The following is a 10455-nucleotide window of genomic DNA, read 5'->3' on the forward strand; positions in this document are numbered from 1 at the left end:
CTTCAAGAAGTTGATGTTCATAGCCACCAATGCAGATTTGCAGATGAGCATAGACACTATGCACTAGTATGTCGCTGGTTCGGCTGCACTCAAGACCATGGTGCGCATGCTATATCACAAGTTGGACAGAGGTGCCAAATCAGTGTACCTAGATGCAACTGAGGCAAGAGTTCTTTTTCAGAAGGATGTCAGCACAGAGTACGCGGACACTATAACAAACTACCAAGCTTGGCATCAGTTCACCACCACCGATCACCAAGATGATGTCGACGAGTTAGTCTTCCCACAACTGTCAACGTCTCAGTGATGTCTTGCATGGAATACTCAAGCCCATTTTCTGTCTCACATGCATACATGTGTAGATTGTATTGTAAACATGTTGTAAAGTGAAAGACCAAGTGTCAATAGTAGAATGTAAATAGTCATGTGTAAGTTGAAGAGTCATGAGGGTAGTTGAAGAGTCACAAAGGGGAATGTCAAGGGTTACCCCACCTTTTGCTATATATAGAACCTCATAACTCATTGTACAGGCTTTTGGGAGCCAAGCTTCTGATAGGTATAACTTAGAGAAAGCTTGGAGTGTATTGTAACAAGCCTTGGCTTCTCCACCGTGCAGAGCGAGTACATCTCTTTAGTGGAAGGCAACAGTGATTGTAATGTTCCACTATCGGGGCTAGTGGTTGTCATGGTTAAATGTATGATTGGATCTTTCAATCTTTTAATATAATAGTGCCAACACATTTAATACATGTATTGTTATTGTAGTTAGATTATTCTGGTTACTCTAATAATGTATGTAGTTGTAACTTACGCATGTATGTATGGACTATTTCGTATGTGTTTGTATGAATCTTATCGAACCGTGTTGTTAGTTTAACTCATCACTTTGGATTGTTGACTATTTTGCTTTCCATCTTGTGATGTCTTTCACCTTGTGTGTTCCCTTTCGAGCTGCGTACTATTACAAGCTTCTAAGGGGTGCACTCCTCTCCCCTTCCGTGTGTTAGAGCCTTTCCATACATCTTCCCTGGCTTGCTACAAGGTCACACCCTTGATTCCAACAAGGACATCTTACTTACCTCTACACAAAACCATAGTCAAGGTGATATTGTACTATCCACTGCTAGGACTCCTACTCCAAATGGTCTAAGGTCTATTTGGGACATCTTACCAGGGAGATCCCCTGACATGTTGGCGGGTCCAACTGTTAGACTCCGTCTCATGTCAGAGATTGATTCTTCTTCAAAACCCTGTTTTGAAGAAGAAATCACTTAATGTGTTGCTCTAGATTAGGTAATTTGTTCTTCAGCTCTTCAACTGGCAGCGACTTCAAGCTCCTACCTCTGTTAAAGCACAAACACAAAACAAAGCATCATTAGCAATCAAAGTCTGGCAATTTAATAATCAAATCAACAATGCCTTCCGCTCCTTCATCCATTCCAGATCTTGATCAAATATTCATAGCCTCATATACCCTTGCATAGATGGAAACGGTTTGGGAATGGCATCGCATCATCAGTCTCTTGGGGAATTGTTTGAGGTTCTATGCCTGCATATTCCATCAATGGATCGCACATCCTTTGAAGGAGTTTTGACCTTTGTTGAGGAAACATTGAAAAGGGAGTTTAAATGTGCACCCTCAAGACCAATTTATTTAGTTGGAGAATCTTTGGGTGGATCCTTGGGCTTGGCTCTTGCTGCAAATAATCCTGATATAGATCTTGTCCTGGTCTTGGTGAATCCTGCAACTTGCTTCAGCAAATCGCCTCTTTGCCCTTGGTTTTCTTTGATGGAAATTATGATTGAGGAGTTTTACTCAATTATCCCTTTTCCACAAGAAGCATTCTGGACATTGGTGAAAACAATACCACGAAAATCCTTTCTGTGGAAGTTTAGAATGCTTCAATCAGCAGAGATCTATACAAATCTTAGATTGCATGCAGTAAAGCATAATGTGCTTTTGATGGTGAGTGGGAAGGATGAGTTTCTTCCAAGCAGGGAGGAGGCACTTCGGCTCAAAAGTGTTTTGAAAAACTGCAAGATCCGGTATTTCAAAGACAGTGGTCATACTCTTTTATTGGAAGAAGACATTTCTTTATCAACAATAATGAAGGGCGTTTCGCTTTACCGCCACTCGCGAGCACATGATTGTATTTCTGATTTTGTACCTCCAACTCTAGAAGAATGGGAAAAAAGCTACAAAGAAGATAATGAGAATGCTAACCAGCCCAGTTATGTTTTCTACAAATCAACATGGGAAAATTGTTAAAGGACTTTCAGGACTTCCCCAAGAAGGACCTGTTTTGTTTGTAGGAATACACTTGTTGTTCGGACTTGAGACTGGTGTCCTTGTTTCAGAGTTGTTTAAGCAACGGAATATATTGGTTCGTGGAATAGCACACCCGGTGGCGATGGGTGACTTTATGGAAGAAGTGTTGCAAGGACCACATTTATTTGATCTATTAAGATTACATGGTGCAGTGCCCGTTTCAGGAAAGAATTTACTGAGGCTTTTATCATCCAACTCCTTTATTCTTTTGTACCCTGGAGGTGCTCGTGAAGCCCTACATCGGAAGGGTGAGCAATGCAAGCTCTTTCGGCCTGAGAAGTCAGAGTTTGTTCGAATGGCAGCACGATTTGAGGCCACTATTTTGTTTTGACAGCATCTTTCGATGACATTGATGCAAGCATGTATGATGGGTTGATAGTTCCTAGAGGAAGGGCATCCGAGTACCTAGCTCTAAATGAATCTGTTCTTAAATTGGTCAAGCGGTCTTCTGATTCAAACAAGCCCATTGCTTCTATCTGTCGTGGGCAATTGATTCTTGCTGGTGCAGGTATATTGAAAGAGAAAACATGTACTGCGTATCCAGCTGTAAAGCTTGATGTATTGCTTTCTGGCGGTGAATGGTTAGAGCCAGAACCTATAACTACGTGTTTCAGAGATGGGAATTTAGTGACAGCAGCAGCTTGGCCTGCACACCCACAATTTATCTCTCAGATCATGGCATCATTGGGAATTAAAGTGTCGTTTTGAGGAGTTGTGCGCATTGTCTGTAAACTCAATTTCTACTCCGTGTGTATAAAAACTACTATGCTGTAGAGGACCACTAGATATAATAAGTTGCAGTTGCAGTGTAAGTTGATGTCTTCATTAAGTTAACATAAAATAAAGGGATCAACAGGTAATCAAATGAAAGTGGCTCAAAATATCAATCGGTCTCTTTCAACCCTTCTAACCCTGGAACGGTCCATGATCAAATTGAAATGTATGGAGAGCCAAAGAGTCTGGATGATTTCTGTGAGAAGGCACAACTTGTCAACTATGTTCAATATAAGGCACTTTGGAAAGGTGGACGTCAAGGATGTGGACAAAATACACAGGTGTTCTAATTTGGAAACCCCAGAATCCATGGCCGGGTTTGAGAGGTCAATTTTATGACTATTTTCATGAACAGACAGCAGGATTCTATGGTGTCCGTTCAACTGCAGAACCAATCCATGTGCAGTTGAATCTGGCAACATATTTGATTGAGATAGTGAACACAACATCAAGTCCCCTGTCAAATGTTACAATGGAGGTCTCAGTATGGGATTTGGAAGGGACCTGTCCATACCACAAAATCAACAAAAATATATCAGTGCCATAAAAAATAACACTTCCAGTTTTTGAAATGCAGTATCCAAAATCACATAATGCAAAGCCGATTTATTTTCTTCTCCTCATGCTTCTTGATACATCAGCAAAACCTTTATCGATGAACTTTTATTGGCTCCATTTGCCAAGTCATTCTCTCCCTAATGTTGAAGATCATGACAACCAACATGAGCCCATTAGCATCGAGAATAATTGTGAATATGGAAGTATGAATGTAGAAGAACCTGCAACGGAGACAACAGAGGGATTGCGTTCAAGGGTGTCAAGCTTTTTTTTTTAGAAAGAACAAAAACATTCAAGTGACAGAGATAAAAGGGGCTGGGGACATCTGGAAAGAGCAGTCTTTGCCGTTTCTCATTCAACAAAAGCCGCAGATGCCTGAAAGCGTAGATTCATGTGTTAGTTTCATCGGTATCGCACCATGCTCAACAGATATGCCCATCATTATTGGATAAGAAAGATTCTGTGTTTTGGCAATTGAATATTCTGGCATTCAATTCAATATGCGGTGGATTTACTCAAGATCGACAAAATCGTTTCCTAAGTTCGGTAAAATGGCCAACGCATTGCAAGATGGCAAGATTTGGGGAGCAGTTGCAAAATGGCATATACGATTAGATTGCCTATATCTTCAGATTGACACCTGTGAACGCTACTTGTGAAAGGATGCGTTATTCCATCTCAGCAGCGCCGATCGTTTTTTTTTTTAGTTTTATATATTAATAATGATAAAACAAATCGCTGATTTTGGGTCGATTTGTTTTAGCAGCATGTATTTATTATATTAAAAAATTTATTTGTAAAAAAAGAGAGGGGTTAGTCAGAGAGAGGAGAAAAATTCTGAGTGCTGGAGGAGAACTGAGCTCCATTGTACAGTCTTTGACAGAGGGATTTTTAATGAAAATTTCACAGCTCTGATTTTTGAGATTCATGTGGTATGTTAATTTAGCATAAGTTTTCCCTTTGTCTCATATGTAAACTGTTATGTTTCATTCACCTCATGATCATTTCTAATTGAGCAAATGAAGTGTTTAGGTAGAATTCATAGTATTATATGCTCTGCCTATAAGTTTGTTCAATTCAATGTTTTCTTCTGTTTGACAAGGATTCAGTTCTATGCCCTTGTCAGCTCATCACCAGTCTTGCCATCCCATTTAAAATCTAGATTTGATGCTAAATTCCTTGCCTACCTTGCCTCAGTCATCAACCTGTGTTGTTCATTATATTTCTCTGTTTGAAGCTGTGTTTTTGCCCTTGCAGCCCAGAAAAACCCCGTTATTTAATTACCCAAATCAATCATTCTAATCAGTTTACTAGCCTAATATCAGTGTTACCCATTTGGTCATCTCGTCAATTGAAGATCTACCGAGATTGACCGGAGAGAGCCTTCTCCTGCCCCATAGGGCTAGCTACGAGGCTGAATGGTTTGATGTAGCTTTGAGATTTGCCTTCTCAGCCTGAGGTGAAATTTCAAACGCTAACATACTGGCGACCATACTGGGGAGAACATTCAATTTGTTGATTGTTTCGTTCCAGTACATGCAATCAAGGTGCAGATCTGATGCTGATGGTGGATAGCAGTCAGACACTTACGCAGGCTGAACCATTCACCTGGCGACTCCAACTCGATCCAGACATTCCAACGCTTGCTGATCCATTCATGTAATGGTAGGGTATTGGGCAAACCCTGCATTTTGTGAAGCTCTAAACGGAGTTAGAGAATTGTTAGTGGATATTGAAATTAATGAAGAATTTTTCAGTGACTTCTTTCAAAGTTTGAAATCTCCAGAGTTCTCTCCTGAAGCTAAAATTGGTGCCTGTGAGTTAATTGTTGAAAGAATTGAAAAGGAGATTCAGTATCTCGATGAGCAGATTCAGTCATATGATTTCCAAGACCCTAAAAAGTTCTTGGAGATCCTTCCTCCTTCACAACAAGCAATAACAGACTTGCCTATAGATGTTTACATTGACAGTGTGCAGCTGGAAGTATGTGTTGCAGAGTTGGGGCAGCCAACAGAGTCCGGCGTCTGTGATCCTATTGCGGCATACATGGACACATTTTTCAGTTTGATTGACAGATCAGGGTGTATTTTCCGTGACCAGGCTCAGTACGTGCATGAAGGGCTGCCAGCAATTACATCGGTGACCTGGTGGAAGCTTTCTCAATCGGCGTCATTCACAGGTTTACTTGAATGGTTAATTTGGCATTTTAGTATTACCTGATCTAGTGTTTGTACAGCAGATTAGGGTAGCTATGTAAATAAATAAGCAGCCATAAGGGCAACATCTTGTTTTAGTTTGCTTGAAGTTTGTTTCAGTTCAGTTTCAGTGTGAAAATTGAATCAAGAGTTGTGTTGATGATGACTCCATTGCCCAATGGGTGGAGGCACGGTCTGCTCTCCAAAAGTTCTGTGGTTCTTGGCACCTCCACGGAGCGGCAGCTGCCATCCCAAGTGGAGCCGATGTTAGACTCCGTCTCATGTCAGAGATTGATTCTTCTTCAAAACCCTGTTTTGAAGAAGAAATCATTTAATGTGTTGCTCTAGATTAGGTAATTTGTTCTTCAGCTCTTCAACTGGCAGCGACTTCAAGCTCCTACCTCTGTAAAAGCACAAACACAAAACAAAGCATCATTAGCAATCAAAGTCTGGCAATTTAATAATCAAATCAACAATGCCTTCCGCTCCTTCATCCATTCCAGATCTTGATCAAATATTCATAGCCTCATATACCCTTGCATAGATGGAAACGGTTTGGGAATGGCATCGCATCATCAGTCTCTTGGGGAATTGTTTGAGGTTCTATGCCTGCATATTCCATCAATGGATCACACATCCTTTGAAGGAGTTTTGACCTTTGTTGAGGAAACATTGAAAAGGGAGTTTAAACGTGCACCCTCAAGACCAATTTATTTAGTTGGAGAATCTTTGGGTGGATCCTTGGGCTTGGCTCTTGCTGCAAATAATCCTGATATAGATCTTGTCCTGGTCTTGGTGAATCCTGCAACTTGCTTCAGCAAATCGCCTCTTCGCCCTTGGTTTTCTTTGATGGAAATTCTGATTGAGGAGTTTTACTCAATTATCCCTTTTACACAAGAAGCATTCTGGACATTGGTGAAAACAATACCACGAGAATCCTTACTGTGGAAGTTCAGAATGCTTCAATCAGCAGAGATCTATACAAATCTTAGATTGCATGCAGTAAAGCATAATGTGCTATTGATGGTGAGTGGGAAGGATGAGTTTCTTCCAAGCAGGGAGGAGGCACTTCGGCTCAAAAGTGTTTTGGAAAACTGCAAGATCTGGTATTTCAAAGACAGTGGTCATACTCTTTTATTGGAAGAAGACATTTCTTTATCAACAATAATGAAGGGCGTTTCGCTTTACCGCCACTCGCGAGCACATGATTGTATTTCTGATTTTGTACCTCCAACTCTAGAAGAATGGGAAAAAAGCTACAAAGAAGATAATGAGAATGCTAACCAGCCCAGTTATGTTTTCTACAAATCAACATGGGAAAATTGTTAAAGGACTTTCAGGACTTCCCCAAGAAGGACGTGTTTTGTTTGTAGGAATACACTTGTTGTTCGGACTTGAGACTGGTGTCCTTGTTTCAGAGTTGTTTAAGCAAAGGAATATATTGGTTCGTGGAATAGCACACCCGGTGGCGATGGGTGACTTTATGGAAGAAGTGTTGCAAGGACCACATTTATTTGATCTATTAAGATTACATGGTGCAGTGCCCGTTTCAGGAAAGAATTTACTGAGGCTTTTATCATCCAACTCCTTTATTCTTTTGTACCCTGGAGGTGCTCGTGAAGCCCTACATCGGAAGGGTGAGCAATGCAAGCTCTTTCGGCCTGAGAAGGCAGAGTTTGTTCGAATGGCAGCACGATTTGAGGCCACTATTTTGTTTTGACAGCATCTTTCGATGACATTGATGCAAGCATGTATGATGGGTTGATAGTTCCTGGAGGAAGGGCATCCGAGTACCTAGCTCTAAATGTATCTGTTCTTAAATTGGTCAAGCGGTATTCTGATTCAAACAAGCCCATTGCTTCTATCTGTCGTGGGCAATTGATTCTTGCTGGTGCAGGTATATTGAAAGAGAAAACATGTACTGCGTATCCAGCTGTAAAGCTTGATGTATTGCTTTCTGGCGGTGAATGGTTAGAGCTAGAACCTATAACTACGTGTTTCAGAGATGGGAATTTAGTAACAGCAGCAGCTTGGCCTGCACACCCATAATTTATCTCTCAGATCATGGCATCATTGGGAATTAAAGTGTCGTTTTGAGGAGTTGTGCGCATTGTGTGTAAACTCAATTTCTACTCTGTGTGTATAAAAACTACTATGCTGTAGAGGACCACTAGATATAATAAATTGCAGTTGCAGTGTAAGTTGATGTCTTCATTAAGTTAACATAAAATAAAGGGATCAACAGGCAATCAAATGAAAGTGGCTCAAAATATCAATCGGTCTCTTTCAACCCTTCTAACCCTGGAATGGTCCATGATCAAATTGAAATGTATGGAGAGCCAAAGAGTCTGGATGATTTCTGTGAGAAGGCACAACTTGTCAACTATGTTCAATATAAGGCACTTTGGAAAGGTGGACGTCAAGGATGTGGACAAAATACACAGGTGTTCTAATTTGGAAAACCCAAAATCCATGGCCGGGTTTGAGAGGTCAATTTTATGACTATTTTCATGAACAGACAACAGGATTCTATGGTGTCCGTTCAGCTGCAGAACCAATCCATGTGCAGTTGAATCTGGCAACATATTTGATTGAGATAGTGAACACAACATCAAGTCCCCTGTCAAATGTTACAATGGAGGTCTCAGTATGGGATTTGGAAGGGACCTGTCCATACCACAAAATCAACAAAAATATATCAGTGCCATCAAAAATAACACTTCCAGTTTTTGAAATGCAGTATCCAAAATCACATAATGCAAAGCCGGTTTATTTTCTTCTCCTCATGCTTCTTGATACATCAGCAAAACCTTTATCGAGGAACTTTTATTGGCTCCATTTGCCAAGTCATTCTCTCCCTAATGTTGAAGATCATGACAACCAACATGAGCCCATTAGCATCGAGAATAATTGTGAATATGGAAGTATGAATGTAGAAGAACCTGCAACGGAGACAACAAAGGGATTGCGTTCAAGGGTGTCAAGTTTTTTTTTTTTAGAAAGAACAAAAACATTCAAGTGACAGAGATAAAAGGGGCTGGGGACATTTGGAAAGAGCAGTCTTTGCCGTTTCTCATTCAACAAAAGCCGCAGATGCCTGAAAGCATAGATTCATGTGTTAGTTTCATCGGTATCGCACCATGCTCAACAGATATGTCCATCATTATTGGATAAGAAAGATTCTGTGTTTTGGCAATTGAATATTCCGACATTCAATTCAATATGCGGTGGATTTACTCCAGATCAGCAAAATCTTTTCCTAAGTTCGGTAAAATGGCCAACGCATTGCAAGATGGAAAGATTTGGGGAGCAGTTGCAAAATGGCATATTCGATTAGATTGCCTATATCTTCAGATTGACACCTGTGAACACTACTTGTGAAAGGATGCGTTATTCCATCTCAGCAGCGCCGATCGTTTTTTTTTTTTAGTTTTATATATTAATAATGATAAAACAAATCGCTGAGTTTGGGTCGATTTGTTTTAGCAGCATGTATTTATTATATTAAAAAATTTATTTGTAAAAAAAGAGAGGGGTTAGTCAGAGAGAGGAGAAAAATTCTGAGTGCTAGAGGAGAACTGAGCTCCATTGTACAGTCTTTGACAGAGGGATTTTTAATGAAAATTTCACAGCTCTGATTTCTGAGATTCATGTGGTATGTTAATTTAGCATAAGTTTTCCCTTTGTCTCATATGTAAACTGTTATGTTTCATTCACCTCATGATCATTTCTAATTGAGCAAATGAAGTGTTTAGGTAGAATTCATAGTAATATATGCTCTGCCTATAAGTTTGTTCAATTCAATGTTTTCTTCTGTTTGACAAGGATTCAGTTCTATGCCCTTGTCAGCTCATCACCAGTCTTGCCATCCCATTTAAAATCTAGATTTGATGCTAAATTCCTTGCCTACCTTGCCTCAGTCGTCAACCTGTGTTGTTCATTATATTTCTCTGTTTGAAGCTGTGATTTTGCCCTTGCAGCCCAGAAAAACCCCGTTATTTAATTACCCAAATCAATCATTCTAATCAGTTTACTAGCCTAATATCAGTGTTACCCATTTGGTCATCTCGTCAATTGAAGATCTACCGAGATTGACCGGAGAGAGCCTTCTCCTGCCCCGTAGGGCTAGCTACGAGGCTGAATGGTTTGATGTAGCTTTGAGATTTTCCTTCTCAGCCTGAGGTGAAATTTCAAACGCTAACACCAACAACGTTAACATTTATGGCGCTAGAAGGAGGGCTAGATGAGAAGCTGAGTCCTCACAATTTGTTTTGAATATTCACACATCTATCATGGAGTAATTTACAGTTCACCCTCCGAAATGTTTGTCCAGCAAACGTATCTTTAAAGTCGAGAGGGAGTTCTGGGATGACTTGTCAAAAATCACGTATGATGGTGAAGGCAAAGTGGCCTAGCGTAATCACTTAGATGACTTCCATGCAATCATGGAGAATGTGGAAGGTGTTAATGAAACAAAGGTATGTACATTGCTCGCACACACACTTCATGAATACCTGTCACTATGGTGTGCCATGCTGGCTCCTAACTTCATGCACTCATTCAATCAATTCAGTGATCTAGTAGAATCTATTTTTCACG

General features: G+C 40.3%; 4 pseudogenes; all 4 read left to right on the forward strand.

Moving 5' to 3' along the window:
• The first annotated feature begins 1481 nt into the window (after positions 1-1481).
• Positions 1482-2660, forward strand: LOC149200529 (phytyl ester synthase 1, chloroplastic pseudogene; annotated as a pseudogene).
• A 29-nt stretch (positions 2661-2689) lies between these two features.
• Positions 2690-4040, forward strand: LOC149200530 (mannosylglycoprotein endo-beta-mannosidase pseudogene; annotated as a pseudogene).
• A 172-nt stretch (positions 4041-4212) lies between these two features.
• Positions 4213-7576, forward strand: LOC149200531 (phytyl ester synthase 1, chloroplastic pseudogene; annotated as a pseudogene).
• A 29-nt stretch (positions 7577-7605) lies between these two features.
• Positions 7606-8957, forward strand: LOC149200532 (mannosylglycoprotein endo-beta-mannosidase pseudogene; annotated as a pseudogene).
• The last annotated feature ends 1498 nt before the right edge of the window (positions 8958-10455 follow it).

This window comes from Pinus tabuliformis, chromosome 2_1 (genome assembly GCF_031772625.1).
Source record: "Pinus tabuliformis cultivar Carrire ecotype Pingquan chromosome 2_1, CPIR1, whole genome shotgun sequence".
Taxonomy (NCBI): Eukaryota; Viridiplantae; Streptophyta; class Pinopsida; order Pinales; family Pinaceae; genus Pinus; species Pinus tabuliformis.